Source organism: Xenopus laevis, chromosome 5S, assembly GCF_017654675.1.
Source record: "Xenopus laevis strain J_2021 chromosome 5S, Xenopus_laevis_v10.1, whole genome shotgun sequence".
In the NCBI taxonomy this organism is placed as follows: domain Eukaryota; kingdom Metazoa; phylum Chordata; class Amphibia; order Anura; family Pipidae; genus Xenopus; species Xenopus laevis.
In genome coordinates this window covers 106620716-106645663 of record NC_054380.1, presented here as the reverse complement: position 1 = coordinate 106645663, position 24948 = coordinate 106620716, and positions in this window count along the sequence as shown.

Below are 24948 nucleotides of genomic sequence, written 5' to 3'. Positions count from 1 at the left end.
CAACCACACATTCTGGATATTTTTTTTTGCTTCTGGACAAAGTTCAATATGTTTTCTACTGACTATTTCAAGGGTAGCCAGATAATTTTACTTCTTGGTGGACAGTTTATTGTTTTAGGAACCAACGTTTTATGTCATATGGTTGTAAAATGTATTTTGTGAATAAACAGTAATGCGGTTGGTTGTATAATTTTCATGATATTTAGTTGTCTGAGTATTTTTTAAATATAACAGATTTTTGGCATATTTGAGCAAACTATGGGCACATTTTTTATCCATTGAACTGGAGAATTCATACAGTTCCACAGCAGTTCAATCTATTTTTCAAGTTGACACAAAAATATACATGAATTCACACATTTATCAAAATGGATTCATTCTACTAGTTTGTTGTAATGTGCTGGAGTTGTTAAAGGAGAACAAAACCCTAAAATGAATATAGTTAAAAATATCATATCATACTGAACTTAATGCACTAGCTTAAAGTTTTAGCATCTCAATAGCATCAATGATACAGGGCTTGTCACAGGGGGTCACCATCTTGGAGTGTCTGTGACTCTCACATGCTTAGTGGGCTCTGAGCAGCTGTTGAGAATCTAAGCTTAGGGGTTATTGCACATTTACAATGAGAAAATGAGGTTTGTCTGTCATATAAGCTAATGCTACAGGACTGGTTATAATATTCTGATGCCATTTGCACTGTTTTTTGAGCTGACATGTAATAATTATCTGTATAAGGTACTAATTATCTTCATATTGTGACATTTCTGTTCTGCATATACTGTATATTGTGAGTTGGTCCCTAATCTCAATAAGTGAAAGCAGCACAGAGCATGTACAGTGAATTGGCAGAAAGAAGATGGGGAGCTACTGGGGCATCATCAGAGGCACTGATCTTCCCTGCTAAAGGACTGTGGTTGGCAGTACAAACTCCCTATTTCCCCTTGATTCTCTCCTGACTGTGAATGGCCCGTGTTGGCTGGAGGGGTCGGCACCTCTCCCAACAATATGAAGTAAGAAATTGCCAGACACGGAAGGCCAGTGTAGCGGGGAAATCCCCTGCACTAGTGATGGGCGAATTTGCGAATTTCGCAAAATGATGAAAAATTTGCGAAACGCCGGCTTCTCGTTTTTGACGCCGGCACCCGTTTTTTTGACGCCGGCGCCCGTTTTGGACGCCGGCGCCTGTTTTTTCGAAAGATTTTTTTGACGCCGGCGAATTTTTGCCACGAATTTTCACGAAATTATTCGTTGGCGGCGAATCGCGCAAATTCACTGCGAATTCATGCCTGGCGAATAAATTCGCCCATCGCTACCCTGCACGTTTATTTTGTCATAAAGGACTGTGGTTGCCATGGGCTGGTATAGAAACCAAATACATACATGTAGCCTGGTTATTTAGTTAGAATTTTGTTCTCCTTTAAAGAATATATGATTATATATGTTTATGTCCTACCTTGAATGGAATCATTAGGCAATATATTTGAATGCAATAAAACTAGAGTCAATCAGGAAGCATAATTCTTAATCAAATCATTGATATTGGCATAGTTGGAAAATTACATTAATTTGTCTCATTGCACTTTAGTAAACATGCGTGTGGCGCACGAATATTTGCAGTGATGATGGGCAAAGGGTTATAGACAATTTTTCCGAACTTTAGAAAAACGGACCCCAAAGTCCCTAATACCAAAAATGTCAGATTTTAAGCATTTTTATATTGCACTGAGATAACCCATGCAAAACGAGTTCTTTTCAGAAAGCTTACTACAGTCGTTGCTGTTCACAGCATGTTAATAGCAGTATCAAGTGAACAAAATGTATTTAACTATGCAGTTGCATTTCATAAACTGGCATCTTCTGTTTGCGTCTTCCTAGTGTCTTGGGGAATGAATATGTCCAGTTGGAAGCAGCTGTCACTTGCCCATCAAACTGAAACTATGTCATGACTCCTGGTTTTAAGTATGTAATTCTGTAAGGAGTTTCAGGTAACATAAATAAATCACTTGACCTTTAGGCCTCGGCTTTGTAAAACTGCTATGACTTTTTAACAGAATTAATCTTCAGGATAATTCATGGTTTAATGATTGTTTAAATATAGCAAACCTTCTGCCCTATGGACTACAATCAGAGTGGGTGAATCTAAGCTCTCTGCGCAGATGTTAAGTATAGGAATGACGGTCAGGTCTCTCAGTTCCCAAGGGGAAATAAATCTTACCTGTATGTGGGTTTAGCAGTTGCCCATGTTTTTAATTTTAGGTAACAACTGGCCATACATACATGCATTTCTATTTCTGCACCTCACTATCTCATTATTATTCGAGATTCTGACCTTTAGAGCAGGGCGTTTTTTATATTTTTATATCAGTTGTATTTTTATATGTAATCTGTACATGACCCATTTATTGCAAAGAGCTGCAGAATATGTTGGCAGATATAATAATAAAAAAAACCTTTTCTTGCCGAGTCTAGGGTTGTTTATGGACAATAACCATAGATTTGGCAAGCCTTTGTGTCTTTGACCTCTTGGAATTATGGATTACCAAAACCAAATTAAAATACTTAAGTGTGCTTTGTTTGTCAGTCATCCTATTTACAGTATTTCTAGTCTACAATGACAACATATATCAATCAGCACCACGTCAGATCAATCTTTCAATAGGGTCCACCAAATCCACCAAATTTAAACTGCACTCCAATAAATGTTTAATAAATATAAATATTTTTGTAGGATGGGGCCACATTGGATCCAATAACATTCCCTTTAATTTTAAAGAAAAACTCAAGAAAATAATTGTTATACAATGTATTTCAATACATTGCTTGACAAAATTCTTCTGTTATCCATGAAGAGAATCATCCTGATGTGGTCCGTCCTGGACCACCCTCACACTTCCATCATAAAGTAGGAAAGTGTAGAGGCTCTCCACAACAATGTCACATTCAGCCACATTTTAGTTTGGAGAGTTTACTTAGGAAATCCCTAGTGTTCTGTAGGGTTTCTGTTTCTCATCATATGTACATAAAGTGTTTGTTCCGGATCATTAGTGTAAGGAAGCCCGTAACTGCCAGGACCTACCCCTTAGGTGTAGTAAGCCCTGCTTACCCCGGTGTTCACCAACGCCCTTTTGGGACCCTGGGCTTTCTGCTGTGGAGCAGGCAAGGATCCTACGAACGGCCAAGGTAGTAGAGGTTCAAGAGAAGACAGAGTTGAGTCCAGGCAAAGAGTCAAATGGCAGGCGGCAAGAATCCAAAGTTGATAACCAGGCAGAAATCAAAACCAATAAGAATAGCAGGAACAGTAGCTTCAGCGGTGTCAGGAAACTGAAAATCAGCTTGGGCAATGAAAGCAAACTAGAGGCACCAAGGGACCTGCGCATCTGGAAGTAAGAATGCACGACGGTCTCCCGCCGCGCCTTACAGTGTTATTGACAAACACAGAAATAGGAGCAAAAATTTAATTTAACACAGGACATAATGGGGTTTCCAGAGGTGGCACTCCAGGTTTTTGTACATTTTACAGACTTAATGCCTCGGTTACCTGATCACATAAATGTTACTGTTAATAGATTCCACTTTTTAAATAATTTGCCAGATTCAATTCAGTGAGAAACGTTATCTCATAAAACTCATGCATGAGATTCTTCTTCTAATTCACTTCCAGTTTTTTTCCCATGGACTTCACATGATAAACAGTGAGATAAGATTTTTGAATTACATTCCAAACTGTACCTTTGCCCAATGTTGAATATTCAAGTTGACCATTGGTAAAATTTAAAAATGTGTTGTCATCTTTAATGTTAAATTTATTAGACAATCATCTTCATCAAAAAAACACCAGAAATGATTTATGTGTGACTGAAATGTTGTTGAAAAAAATCACATCTGGGATCTTAATAAACCACCAGACATAACTGAATGCCAGATTTCTGTTTCTTCTTTATATTCTTTTTTTCCTCCTCTTATTGATTTTACAGGTTGATATTCCTTAATGTGGATTTCTATAATAATTCAGATCCTGGCACTTCTGGCTTATTTAAACCAGACATAGTACTATGTTAAACTGTTAACCAGAGTTCATTTCAATTGCTACAGTTGCTTTACATTTCAAAGCTAATGGTGAAGGTATTTCTAGGCATACGGCTGAAGAAATTCAGGAAAACTTGTATGCTTGATGACTATAACGTTTGAGGGTAAAAAATATGATACTTCCTAGAGAAATGTAAAATAATGTTTTCTCAATCCAGCATAAAAATTGTGGCTTAACAAATCAAATAGTAGATTTATGGAAATGTTCTATAACAGAAGACAATTGCAACAGTTGGGAACATGAAAATCGACCGGAAAGAAACAGAAAGGAAAGAACGAATATTTTGATTAACAATAAATAAACTCACCAAATGAACATTGCATTAGTAATCTTACATGCTGAAATACAGCTGTTTCCATTTTTCTTCCAATAACATAAATGTCATTAAGATAATACATCAAATGTATTCTTACAGTATTATTGTGTTAAGACACATAGGAAGGGCATTAGGTCACTGTTTACACTAAACAGGCCTATTTTAGTGACACTAATGAGACCTTTAATAGAGGATGTTTTAAAACTGGCTTCAAAAGAGTAAAAAAATGAATCTGTTGATTCTTTTCTCATTAATTGTTGCAGCTGTTTAATTTTAAGTTATTTCTAATTTTCTGGTGCTAGCATTTATTTTATTGTCTCTGACACTGTCCCCAATTTCAAATTTATCACCCAATAAGTGACATCAAATGGCAAATGTTTGCATTGTTTGATTTGTACAACCAATGACCAGAGGCCATGTAGGAATTTAATCCAATGGGTTGTATGGAGGCATCTCGTTACTAGTCTCTGTCCATTCACTGCATTTACATGCATGTCTATGAAGTAACATACAGTAGTAAGTTAGGTTAAAATAGACAAATATCCATCAAGTTCAACCTTTTATGTCTATATAAAGGCTTTCTAATTGCTAGTCGATCCAAGAGAGGCAAACAATTCCTTCCTGACTTTATGATCAAGGCATCGGACTAGACCCTGGATCAGCTTTGAACTAGGAGTTATCTTCCATAACTCTGTATTTCAATATTTGCTAAAAATGCATCCAATCCCTTCTTAAAGCTATCTAATGTATCAGCCAGTACTACTGATTCAGGGAGAGAATCAAACAACTTCACAGCTCTCACTCTAAAAAAACCCTTTCCAAACAATTCGATGAAACCTTCTTTCTTCTAAGTGGAATGTGTCATGTCAGCTGGAAGGACCTACTGGTAAATAATGCATTACAGAGTTTATTATATGATCCCCTTAGATATTTATACTGTACCTAGTTATCATATCCTTTAGTACTTCTTCTCCAGCACAAACAACCCAACTTGGCCTGTCTTTCTTCATAACAAAGACTTTCTACACCCTTTACCAGCTTAGTTGCCCTTCTTTGGACTCACTAATTCAATAATATCCTGTTTCGCTGGAGACCAAATTTCACAGCATATTCCACATGGGAATGTAGTGAGCAGCTGCCATTAATTTGACAATAGCAGGGTGTGAAGCCGTAGCAAGCACCACATGCTTTAATGCAGGAAGCAGATTCCTCATAAAGAACATGTAAGAGAATACTGTATATAGTAGATTAGATTTGTAGACTGAGAAAATGTACCAAATAAATACATTTTTAAATAATTAAGTGTAATGCAGGGTATCCTAAAACCCAGAACAAACTCCAAGGACCCGGTTGTGGCTCGCACTTCTGCTTATAACAGCCTCCTTTGGGTTCGGGACAAGCCCTCTGCTATTCGGATGCCACCAGGTCTTAACGTGAGAGGCACAAGGAGAGAGTTCTGAGTGAGAAAGGGAACCAAGCGTGATGTAGTAGAATTGGAAACAAGAAGCCAGGCCGGGTCAGTAACAGTCAGACAATGAGGTAGAAATACAGGAGACGAGAGAGTAATGGGACATAGGCCGGGTCATATATACCAATTGTGATACAGATTTCAGGAGAATAGTTGGACAACAAGCAAAGATCAGGACAGGCGGCTAAACTGGACAAGGTCAGGTAGAGCAAGGATCAGTAAAACAGACGAGGAAAATGCACTCAGGAACTATGAAAAGATCTTTATGTTGGGCAATGCAAAAAAAGCAATGTCGTCAAGCATGCTAACGATCAGACCCGGAAGAGAGCAGCATGGCATGAGCTGCAGAGCGTGCATCGGCATACTGGAAGACAGACGTGACAGGCGCCCCGCCGTGGGTATGAAGGGTGTTCCTGTCGCACCCCCATAGGACCACTAGGTAAACTCCTCACATTAAGCAGTTAAGTGAAAAATATCAGCTGGAGAAGGAGGAAAAAAAATAATAATGTAGATATCAGTGTAAGTGGTAAAATCTAATTAAACACAAATGCAAGTGAAAAAAATACTTAAATCATCATGTTTTTACCCATAGTGCTCCCCCCCCCCACAGAATTGCAGCATCATTGGGGAATGCCCTCAAAATAGTATGCACTGTTGTCGCTTCTGTCATTGATATACACTTATCAATCATAGTGTTAGCGTGTGATTCTCTAGGTTCAATTTAGTTATAGAGCACAGCGTATAGAAATCCCAATGCACATTGCACATTTATTAGCAGAATACATAAATCTGACAATTGTATTCAGTGACATTAGGAAGGAAGAAATGCAGTAAAGCTTTAGGAAAAGTAAATCAAGTAGTTGTCTGTACCGGAAGATGTATTAGTAGTTGAAAGACAGAGTATACTGTCACTTTATAGGTTAATGGTGAGACCCTTTCTTTAGCTTTGGTGACCCTGTTTAATTTAAGTGATGAATAAAATGATTGAATAAGAACTGAAACACCTTCTTGTACAGCTTAGAAGGCAGAGATATTTTCAAAAACATTATATCCAGACGTAGAGTAAAAGATGGCTAGGGATAGAGCACAAAGTACAACATGAAGTTTGAGGGAGAAAACTGAAAACTAAACAAGATTCTATAGTACACATTTCACTAATCCACATCTCTGGTTCTATAAACTTGAAAAGGTTTGTAGGGAATGTCCATTATGCTCCCTCCCAACTAGAATTAAAACATAAAAGCTGACATCAAAATCTCCAGTGGTACAGACTGACACTCCTCCGGGCTATCACCTTTTGTAGCAATATGAAGTCCTCTGATTGACTGCAATAAATTAGCAATGTAAGTTGATAATAAACTTTCTATATGATGGAAGGTGCTGTCAATCAAAGCATGACTACTTAGCCAGGGGTCTTAAAATTCAACTGGAAATAAAAACCAAAATATGACACATGCCTGTTACATCTATAGTTATGCAATATTTCACAGTGTAAGAATTCCTTTCAGCATATAAAGATGATCTTTTTAAAGTGCTAGCTGCTCTATAATCTACTAGTATGCTGCTCTTAGAGGTGATTAGCAGCTATAGAGAAGGCTGTGACCTTGTTATTTGACTGGCATGTATTGTTGAGAAGGAAATCTTGGATGTATTTAACAAGAGGTAAATTACTTAAAGGGGCAGTATACCCCTTGTTCAACGTCAGTTAAATTAATGGTGTTAAAGGAAAACAAAAGCATAACTAAAGAAGGTAGGAATGTTGTACATTATGGGGGTTATTTACTAAAATCCGAATGCAAAAATCCCGAAAAATTTGTGATTTTCTTTATAAAATCTGACTTTTAAAAAATCACTGATTTTTCAGAATTTATTAAACCCAGAGGATGGAAAAGTCAGAATCTGAACATCCGGCATCTCAGACCTGTCTCAGTTTCAGTTTTCAGGCAAAAATCTGAGTTTTGGGTGAAAAATCAGTACTGTAATAATAACTGTAATAATAAATAAGTGTAAAAAAAACGAGCGGATTTGATCGGAGTTTTTAGCAGAAAATATTGAGATAAATTTGATAAATAACCCCTTAAGTTTCTACTATACCAGCTCAAAGCAACCGCAGCCCTTTAGCAGCAAAGATATATGCTTCCAAAGATGCCCCAGTAGCTCCCCATCTTCTTTTCTGCTGATTCACTGTACATGCTCTGTGCTGCTGTCACTTACTGAGCTTAGTGTCCAACACACAAGATACTAAAGGGACTTTTTACTAACATTTGAATTTCTCGTTTTCTCACGAATCTCTACAAATTTGTGTTTTTTTATTTCTCTAAAACGCTAGAAATTTAGATTTATTATGTGTAAAAACCTCTAAAAAAAATACACAAATTCCCCAAGTAAAAGATGGCAAGGTCCTATAGAAGCACTGATCATGTTGGATAATTTTTTAATAAATTACATGGTTTTAAATAAAATTAATTTTCATGAAAACCAGCATAACAATGCTGATAAATGGACCTTCCCACATATATCATATAATTGCCACAATCTAAAGCTGAATTGTAAAAATTCCAATTATTGGTACATGGCAGCTCAGCACAATTAGCATCACAATTAATAATCAGCCCTGTAGCATCAGCTTCTATGACCTCATCTTGGCTTTATGATCTGCAACAACTCCTAAGCTCAGCTTCTATTTAGCTGTTCAAACCACACTGAGCATGTGCGTGTCACAGACACTTCTAGCCTGGCTCATAACTGTCATAGAGATACTGAATTTTTAGTCTGGTTTAATAAATTCAGTATATAAAATATGGCATTTCCAGCCATATACATTTTAGGGGTTAGTTCTCCTTTAAGGCAGAACATAGTTTTTCTATTGTAAATACTATACTGTGAGTGAAATGCTCCAAAAACACTTAACTTTTTTTTGTCATGCAATACATGAAACAGTAAACCATCTCTTGATTTTAAGAATAACAGGAAAAACATCTATATTGTTTTATATGCTATACCATAGTCCCCATTTGATGAATTTTGTAAACCTCTTTGCTGGTTGTTAGAGAAGTACTGCATAGCTGTTATCGGGTATTCCATAAAATCCAATTCTGTAAATATATCCTAGATCTATCCTTTTCTTTTCTGAGGAGATGACAAAGTATGAATAGTCAGTAAATTCATGGGAATATAAAATAGAAAGTATTCTTTGAATTTATTTATACATTATTCAAGCAATGTGTGCTGCTGAAACATGACTTTTCCTTTAATGCTGGCAGTGTTGGAGAGTTATCTGTCCCAAGAAGCTCTATAAACTTTGCCAGGATATAACTGGATAAATCTATCTCTGACATAAAATTGTGGAGAACCACTTTCAAAATGCAATCTAGTCACAGCCGACTTGCTTTGGGATTGTTGAACAGGATTCAGTTGTACAATATACAGTGCAACTTGAAAAAATGTGTTTGTTTAGTACTAATGATGAATAATAACTTCATTACGTATAATAATCATTATGCACAATTTTCTGTTTCTTGTTGGTTGCTCAAAACATAATTTTTTTTTTCTTTCCATAATAGCATACATTTTTTCTTTTTCTTTCTTGGGTATGGTTTTATAGGGGTGGAGTATTTTTATACAATACAGTGCTTGTCAGTTTTTATAATCTGATATAAATAAAATGAACCAAGTGAGAGTTTATTTAGATTTGATGCTCATTAGGTGGCTGACTGCAGGGTCTTTGAATAAACAGTCAGCGAGAACTAAGAGAGTCAGATAATGCAAGAGCCACCTCCCAGAACATGCACAGCACAGTGTCTCCAGTGTGCCAGAACACTGGAGTTCTTTTATACAGATGTTAGAGAAACAAATATACAGCAGACCCTCAATTATACTCCTACACGTACTGTAGGTTGAAAATAGAGATGTTTAATCAAGGGTGGCAGTTGACGAAGTTAAAGTTGCTGCTAACTTTGGCAAATAGAGCGCGTGCATGAGCATAGCTAATATTTTAAGGAGAATATAAAGCAGTAAATACCATGAAGAATGCACAGGTCACACATAAAACAAGTTCTTCTTGATGGCTCTAGGACACCTACATTTGTTGGCCAAACGAATATTTAAGTCAGAGAAAGAATTCCTATGGAGAGTGAACCAGGAACTGGAAAGTAACAGGGACTTAACAGGGTTAGGAAATAGAGAACTGGATGAATTTATGATGGGAATTATGTGTGTTGTGGTTTTTTGGTAGCCTGTTAGGAGGGGTGGAGACACAAGGAGTTAAAGGAGAAAGGAAATGAAGGGGTTGTTCTCTTTTACCTTGAACAGAGTAAGTGGTTAGCGAATTATGTGTTGGTATTGGTGTCGATTTGCAGCATGAGTCCTTCCCTGGGGGGGGGGGGGTTGATAAGGGGTATAAAGTATAGCAAGAGTCAAGGCTGGGTCCAAAGTAAAGGAAGGGGCCCAGTGGAATGGGCATGAGTTATGGACGAAAGACATCTCCAGGTTATAATTGTTTGCAGCCTTCAGTAGCCATCAAAAGTTTCAGGAAAGGGATTTGTTAAATATTGGATGTAGCAATTACAATGGCCTTACACATTACAAACGATAATATGCATAGAGTGGTTGTTTATTCATATAAATGTGTTTCAAAAAGTATCAATAAAAGCATTTCACGTAATTCAGTTTGTTATTTTAATAAAGGGGTGAATCTTGATGTTGTTGGGAGGGGCCTGTAAAATTGATGCTGCCCCAGTCAAGTTCTTAAGGACACTAAAATGATTGCATATTTAAAAGCAGCATTGTGTATATTGTGCGACGTGAACTCTGGCTGACTTTTAATTCCCATACACATTTCATTATTACATGATCCCTTGAAGATAGTGATGCATCCTTCCCTGACTTTGCTTGCCTTTTGTGCATCAATAATTCAGTGTTCTAACCGAACAAACCAAGTCCATTATGCAGCATGTAGAACTATTAACCACAGCAGGTTCAGCCTTTGATAAAGTAACATTCAGAAAATGTCTATGGATTTATACAATTCTATCCAAATAATTCAATATCCTATTTATTAGAACATTTGATTATAGCTCTATATAGCTTTTTAAACTGTATGCTGAATGAAAAAAATAAATACACCAGCAGATTTCTCCTACAAGATTTTAAAGGAAAAAAATAGGCACATTTAGGATTTCTTTTTAGTCTTACTGATTTAATAAAGGAGAGCGAGTTTTGAAACCTGCTTTGTAAATTGTTTCCACAGTGAATATTATCTTTATTATAGGCAATAACATGGTGTAGGGAGTAGATTTAAGCCTTCGTTATGGTTATTATTCCCCATTCATGTATGTTCCAGAGGGCTGGTTTGTGACAAGTAGTGGGTGGGAAGAGGAGTTGCTCATGCAGGTGCAGATATGCCCTATGAGTTTGCTGGAGATATCAATTGTCCTGTAGCTGTCAGACTTGACCCATAGCATTATAAAAGAAGGTGGAGTAGGCATTGTTTAGCAATTTGATCTGTGCTCATGGAGGAGAGGGCTAATGCAGAAAATTTGAGACAAGCCTCAGTGTAGCGAAGACCCTAGGGTAACAGACAATCATTAGTGTAAGTTCTGGAGGAGGGATTCAACAAACATTACCTAGTTTGATGTTGACTAGAGCTTACATTTATTTTGACACAGGAACAAGAAATATCCTAAAAATTATGTGTGAAAGCAGTCTGAACCTCCACAAAGGAGAGCAGAAGGTAAGTTTATTAAAGTTCAGTGTGGGGGAGAAACCTTGGAATACACCTTGGAGGGCCAACTGTATATTGGGGTTGTAAGTAATCCCTAAGTGAATACTGTCATAGACTGCAACTAATACCCTGTCTGAGATTTGCTATCTGTAAAATAATTAATATGTGTGTCGTCTATACCTCTAAGTTCCAGTTAATAAATGGACACCTCTATTTTAAGAACTACCAGTCCCACCAGTCCCACACATTGTCAATGTTAGCCAGTGGCTGTGATTAGCGAATTATAAATTTGGACAATTGGTAACATTGGGAAATGAAAGAACCCTACAAAAGTTCATATTTGAAAATGGATCACTTGCTAGAAAGCCGGATTGTCACGTACGGCTCCTTAAATTCAGAACAAATGCTAAGCACCTGGTCACGGCTCAATTTTCTGCCTGTAGCAGTTGCCTTTGACCTCGGGAGGAGCACTCAGCTACTCAGATGCCGCCAGTTCTTAACTTTAGAGGAGCAAAGGAGATGTTCTGAACAAGCAATGGGGCACATGTGTTTCCAAGGTTTTGGACGGAAGGCAACAGTTCAGGGAATAGACGAAAAGCGTAGTCAGGCAGGGTCGATACAGGTGGAGTTCAATCAGAGTTAGAAAGGCAGTGGTCGATACAGGCGGAGTTCATGCAAGGTCAATCAAGCCTGGGTCGGTACAGGCAGCGTTCAAAGAATAGTCAGGCAGGCAAGGGTCAGAATTGGCAGAGTCCAGGATAGTCGGGCAGGCAAGGATCAAAACCAGAATCAAAACAGATATAAAAGCACCCAGATACTACCGAGTTAGACCTAACAACGGGCAACAATTACTGGTCCGAAGGCCCTTTAAATACATAACATTTTTGCGCCAAGATGCGATGATGTCAATACGCACAGCGCACCATAGAAACCGGCACTGAAAAGAGGAAGGAGCATCATGCGGCGGGCATTCCTGCCAAAGGCTCGGCAGGCGTCCCTGCCGGCCCACGACCACCAGGGTATGTTACACGGATATTTATATTTAAAAGTACCTTGTAGGACTGTTTATAAATATGTATAATTGAGGCTTGACTTAAAATAGATGACAGATTGCTGAACACAGCAGAGATGACATTTTTACATAAAAATAGCTAAAAGTAAATAGCACATCAAATCAAATGAATACTTTTTTAGTTTGTTGTATTGCTGGTCTTTCCAAAGACAAATGTGGATCTATTTTTCTTTTGCTTTGGATTTGTGAAATTTGATGTGGAGATGAAGGATGAGTATTGGGGAAGGTAAAAACTGTAATATTAAGTAGTAAAGGACCACTAAGGCCATTATACAGTGTGTCACTTACAACTGCCGTCTACATACACGAGGGCTTGTGCCTTTCCATGATATTAATGCGGAAGAGAGAGTGATATATAGCTGAACCTCTGGCACTAGCTTAAATACAGAGATACTTTTCCCCAAATGCTCTGAGCAGAATCATCTGTCTATGGCCCAAAAGAAAAAAGCACATTTGGACAAAAATATTATTTATATATTCTGTCATCACTTTTATGTGATTGCGAATCTGCATTTTATATGAATTTTATCAGTAAACGTAGGCTTGTTAGCTGTACCGTGTTAGTCATAGTTCAGAAAAAGTAAAAACAAAGCTTTTTGTTATAATATGGTACAATTTACCAACTGATGGATGTAAAAGATTCAAGAGTTTGAAAGCGAGTAATTCAAAATTACGCACTTTCATCAAGCATAATGTGTTAAGGATGTGAACACTATATACCTACAGCATGGATTAAAACTGCTAGCTGTTTTGCTCTCCATTTTCGATTCATCGAACCACCCCCCCCCCAATGTATCCCCGTCTGTATTTCTGATTTTGTCATTATTGAATTTTTCTTTAAAAACTCTGATGCAGTAGTGCAAATGCAAACGACAAAATGAGACACTTATGGCCTATGTTGCAAAACGGGGTCACTGGGAATGTCACATTAGCATGTGAGAGCAATGTCCCACTCATAGAAAAAACCTGCAACAATTGAAAATCTAATGATAATGCGTACGCATCACAGCAGAGAGGACAGTGAGCCATGGTGCTATGCAACTGCTTGTTTTATAGCCCTCGGATCTCACAATGTCATCTGAGCTAAGTAACAAGTGAACTTTCTACCTTTACATGTCCCAATGGTATTTTTTTCCATCCTTCTCCTATAATATGGGATACCAAAAGGCAAGGGGCATGCTTTGTCATTTTCAAGCTTGTGCTTGCTTTAAAACATGGGCCATTCTACAATGTTACTTATTTCCACTTATATGGCTTTTGTTTTATAGAACAAGCAGTCAGGCAGGGAGATTGTTGTGCACTTCTCTGCTACTGTCACTTTGGTATTATGAGGGTCAATGGATATTAATGGCTGCTACTGTTAACGTTCACTGTAAGAGTTCAGATTTTATATATATATATATATATATATATATATATATATATATATATATATATATATATATATATATATATATATATATATATATATATACTTTGAGGAAGGCTAAATTGCTGGCCGAAACTTTAGTATCCCATTAATAAATAAATAAGACCTGAGTGAGCGGACTTCTGTTCAAATAATATATATATATATATATATATATATATATATATACATACATATATATATATATATACACACATATATATATATATATATATATATATATATATATATATATATATATATATATATATATACATATATATATACAAAAGACTTTTCACTGTACATTTGTAACTTCTGCAGAAATAACTAAATAAATATATTTAATAATTACAAATGACATGAAATTAGCTTCTACAATCAAATGTATAATTACACTTATTTCTTTGTAAGGGCCAATGTCAATATAATGATCTGATGATCATGACAGAATACTAAGGCAATGTAGAACACAACCAAAAATATTCTTCTTCAACCTCATTCCCCTATTGCCCTCATTATATCACTGATGTCAGATATAAAAGAAAGAAGCTCAGCTGCTGGTCTCTTGTACCCTATTTAGCATGCTGTGAAACTAATCTTCATGCCAGACATAATTCTGGAGCATATTAGATTCACTGAATCTCAGAGGCCTTCTTAGTATTGCATTAAGTTGCAAAATAGAACATACAGAATACAGAGTACAATAATATATTATATTAAAATGCATGTTCTTTCAATCTAATGTAATTACCCATAAGTCATATTCATCATGCTGTATGGTATGGGTTTCTAGACATGGGCAAACTCACACCATTAATATATCATCCCATGAGAATGATACATTTGTTGATCATTATTCTATAACACATTTGTCAGGGAGTCGGGAGCTCCCACCAGGGAGGTTGTCAGGATCAAGGAAGAAGCCCTCTGAGGGATCACAAGTGGCGGTGTCCAAAGGGTTAAACAACGGATAATCTAAGTCCAGGCAAGAGTTCAAGGGCAGGCAGATAATAAGTACGGTCCAAAGTCCAGGCAAGGGGTCAGGCAACAATCAGGAACAAGAAACAGTCTAATAACTGTTCACAGGGAACCCAGGATACAACAGTAAATGAATACTATACTTGGGCGCCATTCTGGCGTCTTGGTTGCGCTTTTAAGTTTGAATTTGGTGCCATAGTGACGTCATTGGCGTCCTTACGCCAACGCCAATGCGCTGGCGTGTTTGCGCCGGCGCCGCTACCTACGTGGCGACCATGGGCACCGACATTTTGGGAGCGACGCCGGAAGAAATGGATGCGCCGTCCGGAGCTCCTGGAACTGCTCCGGGCGGCGTTCATGACAATATTCAATCAAACATATTCCATCAAATTGTGATCCAGAAGATTTTTGTTCCAGGTAAAAAGCAGACTTCATTTTCATCCCTACTTTGACAGGGAAAAGGAAAGCAATCATAGACCAAATTGTAGTGGGTTTATATTCATTTTTTTGTATATTCTTTATTTAAAGAAGTAAGTATTTTACAATAGAGAAAAATTCAAATAATAAGAAAATGAATCCAGTACAAACATTATACAAAATGAGTACATCCACAATAAGTTTTTCTCAGAAACACATTATCACAGTATTAAAGGTTGGCAAACCATTAGGCGAAAAATAGTACTAGTTTGCCCAGACCTAGTTTGAGGCGTACTACAACAATAACATATGATTAAAGAGGAACGCTCGAGAGGATTCAATAACATCCAGAAATTATAAATTAAAGAAAAGATAGTAAAACCAAAAATAAATAAGAAAGAACAGAGGGAAGTGAAAGAGTGCTCAGCCGTTCTGTAACAGATTTTTCTTAAGACATCCATTTTTGATATTGCCCATTTACCACCCAAGTTATTGGAACTGTGTATGTGCTCCTAGTCCAGGGTTATTCCCTGCTTGGGTACAGATTCCATGAACATCACCCAAGCTGACCAGGTCTTCACAAACCCCTCTTGTTTCCGAGAAGTATTTATATTCATTTTTAACATTAGGGAGTCCGTAAACATGTAAACTAACTGTAGTAAAGGAATATTTTTTGAAATTTTTTTTTTAAATACATGTTATTAGCTAAAAATGTAAAAAAAAGAAAAATATTTAAAATAACTTTATATTTTGTGATACAGCACAAGCCTAGCCCCAGCAAAACAATGGTTGATCAATGATTGTATAATACTGAATACTGACTCTATGGCACAGCTATTACTTAATGTATTACTGTATATATGTTCCATTACTTTGTTCTTGTGAATTTTGAGTTTTTTAATATTTGGCACAGTTTGTTGATTTCAGCAAAAAAAACAACAAAAATATGTAGCAATAATAATTATTATTATCTGCATCATACTAGGATATCAATCTAATAAAATGTTGCTTCTGCATATTACATCTATTGGATTAGGAGGAGCTCTAGACTTATCTACTTAATGCTTTTAATGCTTGTTTTAGGTTTGACATTCATTTACACCTTATAATCAGGCTTACTATTAGGTTGGCAACTGAAAAAAGCAAAAAAAGCAACAAAACATCATTGCCTATTGTCTGCTATTTTAAAGTTAAGGCTCATTTATTTAATTGTTGCAGTCTCATTTTGTCCAAAGTTTTGATCAGTGATGTAACTCGTCTCTGCCAGGCCCACAAAAAAAAATCTTCAGAAGGGCCCGGAGTAGAGGAACTCCTATGCAGTGACGTCTGGCAAAACTTCACTGCATACACAAGGTGAGACCTTATAAGGGATGCAAAATTATGTTTTCATACCAGGAGTTAATTCCCCTTATGCAACACAACACGTTATTTACAGGGAATAAAGTGTTGTATTGCATGACATTGACATTGTGTAGCTACCTGTATACACATTTTGTTATCCACAAATATTATCCAGTCATTTTAAAAAATACTGTTTTATTTTCATATATATACTTGAGTATTAGCATATGTTATTCCATGTGAAAACAAATCATAGAATAGATTTAGCATTTCTTTAATGACTACCAGTCAAGGAATCATAACCAATAAAAAGGCATGTGTGTGGCTTCAGGCAAAACATCCACATTTCACTCCAACTACATGCGTCATATTTAATTCTGTATATAAGGATAATGAAGGAAAATATGACCCCATGGAAAGCGCTTCAAATTGTTTGCAAATGATGACGGTTACTAAAACATAGAACTAGAAATAGGAAAGTATCTTTGTTCATGTCAATGCACAGTGAAGACTATCTTATATACTATATTACCTACTTCTCAATCTCCTTGTAAAACATTACGATAAAAGCATGCATTATGTCTCTAGTTTCTCCAAGTGCTTCAGTTTAGAAACAAATTAACACTGTTGTGGGTTATATCATATCCTTTCACATGCACACTGTAATGTTTGGCACCCTAAATCTAGAACAAATGCCAAGCACCCTGGTCTCGGCTCGTGCTTCCGCCTGTAGCAGCCGCCTTTGGCCTCTGGAGGAGCCCTCAGCTACTCAGATGCCGCCAGGTCTTAAAACGAGAGGTGCAAGGCGAGGGGTTCTAGACAGGCAGAGGGGCACAACTGTAAGCAAAGTCTTTGGGCAGAAGGTTGTGGTACAAGGCGTTAGGCAATAGAGTACTCAGATCAGGCTGGGTTGGGGCAGGCAGAGAATAAATGTAGTCAGGCAGGGAAGGGTCAAACCAGGAAGTCAATCAGAAGGGTTAAGCAGAATCGAAGTCGGTAATCAGGCAAGGGTCAAGAGTCATAAGTCAGGATAGTCAAATAGCCAGGCAGGGGTTACAACAGGAATCAAAACACAGATTTATCAGAAGCTCTATAGCACAGAAGCACCAGGAACAAGATCCTATAACGGGCAAGGTCTTGAAGCCCAAATGATCCTTTTAAACTGTATTGATGTTCGCGCCATTGCACGTCATTACGTGCCAGCGCGTCTATTTTAGAAACAAGACTCTGGCGCGCGCGCCCTAAGAAACACACATGGCAGCCGAAGAGGAGCAGTGTGGTGGGCATCCCCGCCGCACCACTGGACCACCAGGGTGAGTCAGATTTGTTAAACACACACACACACACATAAAAATTATGCAAATATAAGCAAAAATGCAGGGCCGGAACTAGGGGTAGGCAGAAGAGGCAGCTGCCTAGGGCGCAACGATTGGGGGGCGCTGGGCAGCTACCTCTTCTGCCTACTCCTAGACCAGACCTGTCACTAGACCTGCGCCCCTGAATGCTGCTTCTGTGTATGCTCGTATGGAAAGTGGTACTGCGCATGCGAGCACTGATACCGCGCATGCGCACGCAATCGCTACTGATGCGCATGCGAACACGAGCGCTACTAATGCACATGCGGGCCCTGCTGCGGAGAGACGGAGATGGGGGGCGAGCTATCAGGCTGGGCTGCCTAGGGCGCCCGGCCGGACAGGCCCGCCTCTGCAAAAATTTAAACGTTGATTAGAAAACACCACCAGAGTCTATAAGGGCCCTATAATAGTGAAGTGTGCAAAGTTTAACTTTGTGGGAAGTTGCACCCTTGACCATCGCATTAAAATAAACACAATTGCTAGTGTGTTGGGTGCAATTTGCAGCTAACATTTTCAGAGTCGCAACTGTATTGCTTCCACCACACAATATTAATATACAGGTAATTATTTTGGCACAATCTGTTGCAGCTATTGTCATAACCCACTGGAAATTACTGGCACATTCACGTTCACATTCATGGTGGTAGTGTCACGACCGGCACCCAATACCAGAACAAGTGCCAAGCATCCTGGTCTCGGCTCGGCTTCACCAGTAGTGTGACCACCGTTGGGCTTCGGGAGGAGCCCTCAGCTTACTTGGGTGCCACCTGAACTTAACGAGGGGTGCAAGGCGAGATGTTTATGCAGGGGCACAGCTGTTAGCAGAGTCTTTTGGGCCGAAGGTCATGGTACAAATGGAGCAGGCAAGAGAATTGTCAGACAGGCTGGGTCGAGGCAGGCAGATATCAAGAATCGTCAGGCAGGCAAGGGTCAAACCGGGTTGTCAATCAAGGGGTTAAGCAGGAAGAGTTGTCTTAGGCAGGCAAGGGTCAGGATACAGAATGCAGAATAGTCAGGAACAGGCTGGGTCAAACGCGGGTAATCAGACAGACAAGATACAGATCAGATCAGATGCACAAGGCTCAGGAAACCACTAGAAACAAGTTCTATCACGGGCCTCAGTCAGCAGTCAGAATGGGCCTTTTATAGGGGAAGAATTCCACTCCCAAGAACGTGCGTTTTCGCGCCAAAGCGCGCTGGTGCAATCACGCCAGCGCCTTTAAGAGGCGCGTCCTAAGCACACTAATGGCGCCGGGAGGAGGAAGGAGCGCCGCCGCACCACTAGACCACCAGGTACTTTTATTACAGGTAGCTCCACAGCTTCCACATTTTCAATAGGTGCACTTGTGTACAGTTCATCAGAGCAGTCTGGACATGTGCATTGGCACTTAAAGCAACTGTTCATTGAAAGGAGATCAAGGAGCATAATTAGACACAAGTACCTTTAATAAATGGTGTCAAGAATTATTGCATTTTTCATTGCAATTTGGCTCTTAAGAAATCTGATGCCTGTTTACTAAAGTGAAATAGAATGTGATAATGGCTGGTGTCAAAAATAAATGTGGGGAAAAAAGTCAAACTGTAATTGCCCCTCAAATTGAGGATTTTTTGGCACACATGTTTTCTATTCTTATTGCTCTGTAAGCTGTTTTGCAAGGTTACTGCAAAGTTTAGTGCCAAACAATGCCAGTTTTTATTGTCACCCAGAGAATGGTATTATGTGTAATAATGACAGATCATTGCTCAGTAACTGAGATGTGACGTCAGTTTTTGAAGAATAATACCTATACTGTATATTATTAGTGAAAGAATTAATAATTGATTTAAAATCATCTAATTGATAACTGATATGAATGTTTCATTACTTTATTAATATGATTTATTCATAATTCATATAAACTATTCACTAGTGTTGCCTTATGCCATGACACACATAGCACTTTGTTCTTGTCTTCTTTGTAGCAATATACCTTTATCTGACAACAAGAGAGATTAGGCTGTGGGGGCATGAAGTTGGGTCTGCGGCCTCAGGTGGGGGCTCTTACCACCCACCCTACATCTTTTCTCCATCACTGAACGTGTTCAAGGAGAGAAATGGTGACTTGTCTCCTTTTGTCTACTCTACACAAGGGAAATACTGGATTACACCCCATTATTAATACAAGAGGAACATGTTACAAATGGGCCCATTTAATAGAATAGTACTAAATAAGCAATTTGTTTTCATCAACTACTAGTTAGAAAATTAAACAACTGATTGGTTGCTATGGACAACTTTACTGTTGCTGTCTGGTGTAAATCAGCCCTCTAACGATGGATACCAACTACATCTGTACAGAGTTTACTAAGAGTTTACTAAAATTAATCCTTCTGAAAAATGTGAGAAGTGGTAAGTGAACCTCAGAAATTTCAGTTTGTTGAAAATCAATTTCAGCAACTCGAAATATCATATTTTCCAAGAAAAATGTGCCAGATTGCTCACCAATGGCCCATTTAAAGCCATTTACCTGAAACAAGAATTGATGGTTGAAGCATGTCATAAAAGCTTGCACTCTTTCTTTGCTCAATGGGCACCCATATACAGCTATAGGGTCAAGGGTGCCATATTTATGATGCTGCTTTTGCCATCGAGCTCAAACTCTTCCCTTACATATATGAAAAAATAGTATACACAGTATAGTTCATCATTACCTGCCATCTCCTACATAATTAGTATTACAGCAGCTGTAGCCATCTTACATTAACTGATAGCCAGTGATGGGCAAATCTGTGCAGTTGCTTCCCTGCAAAATTCTCAAATTTTCTTGGGAAATTTGCGAATCAGCCAAAAATTTGTGAAACAATTTAAAGTCAATGGGCGTCAAAATAATTTTGATGCGTGCATAAATTTATATATGTGCGACTATGTGGTCCAAATGCATTAAAGTCAATGGGTGTCTGAATAATTTTGCCACTGCGGATTTTTCACCTGTGAAAATTGTCGCAGCAGTTTCACAAATTATTTCACTTGTGGCAAAACGCAGAAATTCGCCGCAAATTCATGTCTGGCAAATTTATTTGCCCATCAAAAAGCAGTGTAAATTGCTTGAAACATTGCTCACGCTTTTTAAAATGCGTTGGAGTGCAGTCTAGTGTGGTTTGGGAACTACAGTATAAAGGTACCATCACTCCATATATATGAATACTGTGAGCAGGTGTTCTCTTTTCATGCAACAGTTAGGGGGTTATTTACTAAACTCTGAATGCAAAAATCACGAAAAATTCGTGTTTTTTAATAAAATCTGACTTTTAAAAAAAAACAAAAATTTTTCGGAATTTATTAAACCCCCGAGGATGGGAAAAGTCAGGATCAGAAAATCCGGCATCTCAGACCTGTCGAGGTTGCAAATAAGTCAATGGGAGAAGTCCCAACGATTTTTTGATGTGTGCTGGGTTTTTGGCAATACCCCGAAGTTTTCGGGTGAAAAATCCTAAAAAATCATGAAAATTGGATGAAAACTTGAAAAATTTGCGAAAATCTGATTTTTCACGTGTGGATTTGGTCAAAGTTTTTTTCAGAAAATATTGAGATAAATTCGGACTTTGAGAAATAACCCCTTTAGTATCAAAACTCTCTATTTTAGAAAAGATAGAATTGTAAATGGTAAATCAATGTAGGGTACTGAAATAAACTCCTGTATGTCTTTATTCTTTTGTTTTCATTTTTATAATGTAGCGAATGTTTTGCCTGACATTGTTCATCTGCTCTGATTTAGCAGAATCAAGTTAGTGGGGGAAAGCTAAACATTTTTTAGTCAAATTTGTTCCTTTGTTCCCCCCCACCCAAAAAAAAGGTAAAAAAATAGATATGACTGGAACAGATCTGTGGAGAGGCAAAATGAGGAAGCTTTTACAACTAATAGAAAATGAGTCATAAAATAGTAATAATAAACACAATTTTCTTTCAGCTTGATGATGAGCATTAAAGACTTGCTGATCAGGTGGCACATGGCTAGTGTTGCCACCCAGCCGGTATTTTACCGGCCTAGCCGGTAAAACACCTGCGAAGGCCGGGGCTGGTATTATAAATTTACCGGCAATGTAGCTGCCGGTAAATTTGTAATACCCTTAAAAAGACCCCTCGGCCTGCCCCCAATCCCCTGTAAAAACTCGCCCCTATTTGTTCCCGCCCCCCACTAGGCTGGTAAAACAATTCTGAAAAGGTGGCAACCCTACACATGGCAGAAGCTGTGACTGTTCTCTGTTTCACGTCGGAGCACACGGAATCATAGAGCACGTCATAGTTTCACGTCGGAGCACACCGAGCCATACAGGTGGCACCAGTGAGCCAGAAATCATATTTATATCCATTATATCCAATGTTGTGCAGGTCCAACCAGCAGTTGGCACATTACTTTTATCCTATGCCAGTAGTAAGGCCTCTACCACCACTTCAGTCAAGGAGCGGTGCCAGAGAGATGTTTCCTGGGTAACTATAGCCTCAGTACATTTGTAATTCAACAGGCAAATATCACTGATACTGAACTGTAAACAATGCTTAATCATTATTTTTTTACTGTCATTATTTGTTTTTAAAGCTGTTTAAATGTTAAATGATTGAATTCCTATTTATTATTATAGCCGTAACCAACACAATGATGCTGTGTGTCACTGACAGATTTCCCCTGCTCTGACTGGCTGATTCCAGCATGAGCCATCAATTTGCAAGCACTACTCATACACAGGGGTGGCCCATTTGTTTGCAGTAGAAAAAATAAGTTAATCAAGTACACTAAAAAAAAAACATGCAGTTATCGGTCCTTGTGTCCAGAATTCTCAGGACCTGGGGTTTTCCGCATATGGCATCTTTCCGTAATTTGCATCATCATACTTTTAATCTACTAACAAATTATTTAAATATTAAACCCAATGGGACTGTAATGCCTCCGATAAGGATTAATGATATCTTAATTTGGATCAAGTACGAGGTTTTGTTTTATTATACAGGTGTGGGACCTGTTATTCAGAATGCTCGGTACCTGGGTTTTTCCTGGACAATGGATCTTTCTGTAATTTGGATCTTCAGACCCTAAATCTACTAGAAAATCATGTAAAAAATAAATAAACCTAACAGGCTTGTGCTTCTTCCAATAAGGAAACAATTTTTAAAAATTTGGATTATTTGGATAAAATGGAGTCTATGGGAGATGGGCATTACGTAATTTGTTGCTTTCTGGTTAACAGGTTTCCAGATAATGGATCCCATACCTGTAACAGAGAAAAGGGAAATACATTAGAATTATTCAGATAAAATGGAGTCTATTGGAGATGGCCTTCCTATAATTTGGATAAATTACAGGAGAATGACAGGTTTACGGATAATGATTTAGGGGGTTATTTATGAAAATCCAATTTTTTCTGATTTTTCAAATAACAAAAAGTCTTACCAAACTAGAATCCACAATTTTACCACATTTATTATTAAAAAAGCTTGATATAATTGGTTCAGTTAAAAACTTGAAAACCCAAATCATAGTATTTTTTCTGGCTTTTTCCGGAAAAGCCTGAATTTTTAAGATTTTTGCCCGAAAAAGCCTGAAAAGGTCAACGTTTCGGACTAACTCCAGAGCAGATCACAAAAACCTCAAAATAAGATAGTGACTTAAACACAACCTCGGCAGGTCGGAGATGGCGAATTTTCAAATTCGGGCTTTTGCTGCATCGGGCATTAATAAATCTCTAAAAATTTGAGTTGTAAAAAAAAAACTGGAAAAATTTGAGTTTCACCCCCAAAAAGCCCAAACGGAGTTTAGTAAATAACCCCCTTAATGTTAACTAGCTTAAGCTGGATTCTAAGATGGATGAATAAATGTTAGAAAGATGCCTTATGGCTTTGGGATTTTTTTTCACACAATGCTATTTTAACATGCATTTAGTTGTATAGTTCAATCTAAATTATTTTGCAGGCTCATCCTTTTCATATAATATTATCAGTCAGCACAATTACTACTCTGTTGATTTGCATTAAAGGGTTTTCTTATACAGGTTCCTGTACTGTGACCTTGTCAGAGAGACGCTTAATTATAATACGCAAAAGTGCATGAATGCTATAGGTACTTGCACCTACTGTATACATGCTTCTTGCAACATGCACTTAGTAAGTACCAATACCCCAGTTTATTCTGCACCTGAATAGTTGCAGGAAACAGCATCCTTTGTACATTGATGGCACTTAAAATTGCAACTGGTTTACCAATGCGGATGCCAAGTGGCATATACCATTTAGTGGGCCTTTACTATTCTACATAGAATGTAAAACACATTAAAATATACATGCATTTCAAATTTGCACTAGACTATGAGCCCTAGAGTTAGTAACATCGATATATAACACAAAGTATAGATGACATGCTGAAAACATGCTATCATGTCTTTCTAGTAAAATTCTTTTTTCGGATGGAAAAGCCTGTTTTTTATTGATGAGAAGATGGAGCAGATGAATGCAGCCCTTTGATCTTTCACTTTTTTATCCCAGGTGGTACAAGATAATACGGTGTAAGATGTCCTAGAACTACAGTACATGACTGCTAGAACATTCACCATAAACCTCATGAAGGAAAAACCGCCTGTGTAAAAAAAAAATTGAGTTGTAACATATTTATAATAGAAACAATATGTGTGATTGTGCATTCAGGCATTAGATAAACACAACTATGCATGTGGTTTGAACATGTTTGGTAGTTAATCATTGTCCATGAGCTGAAATCTAATGTAGGTTTACTGTTAGCTGAAACACTTC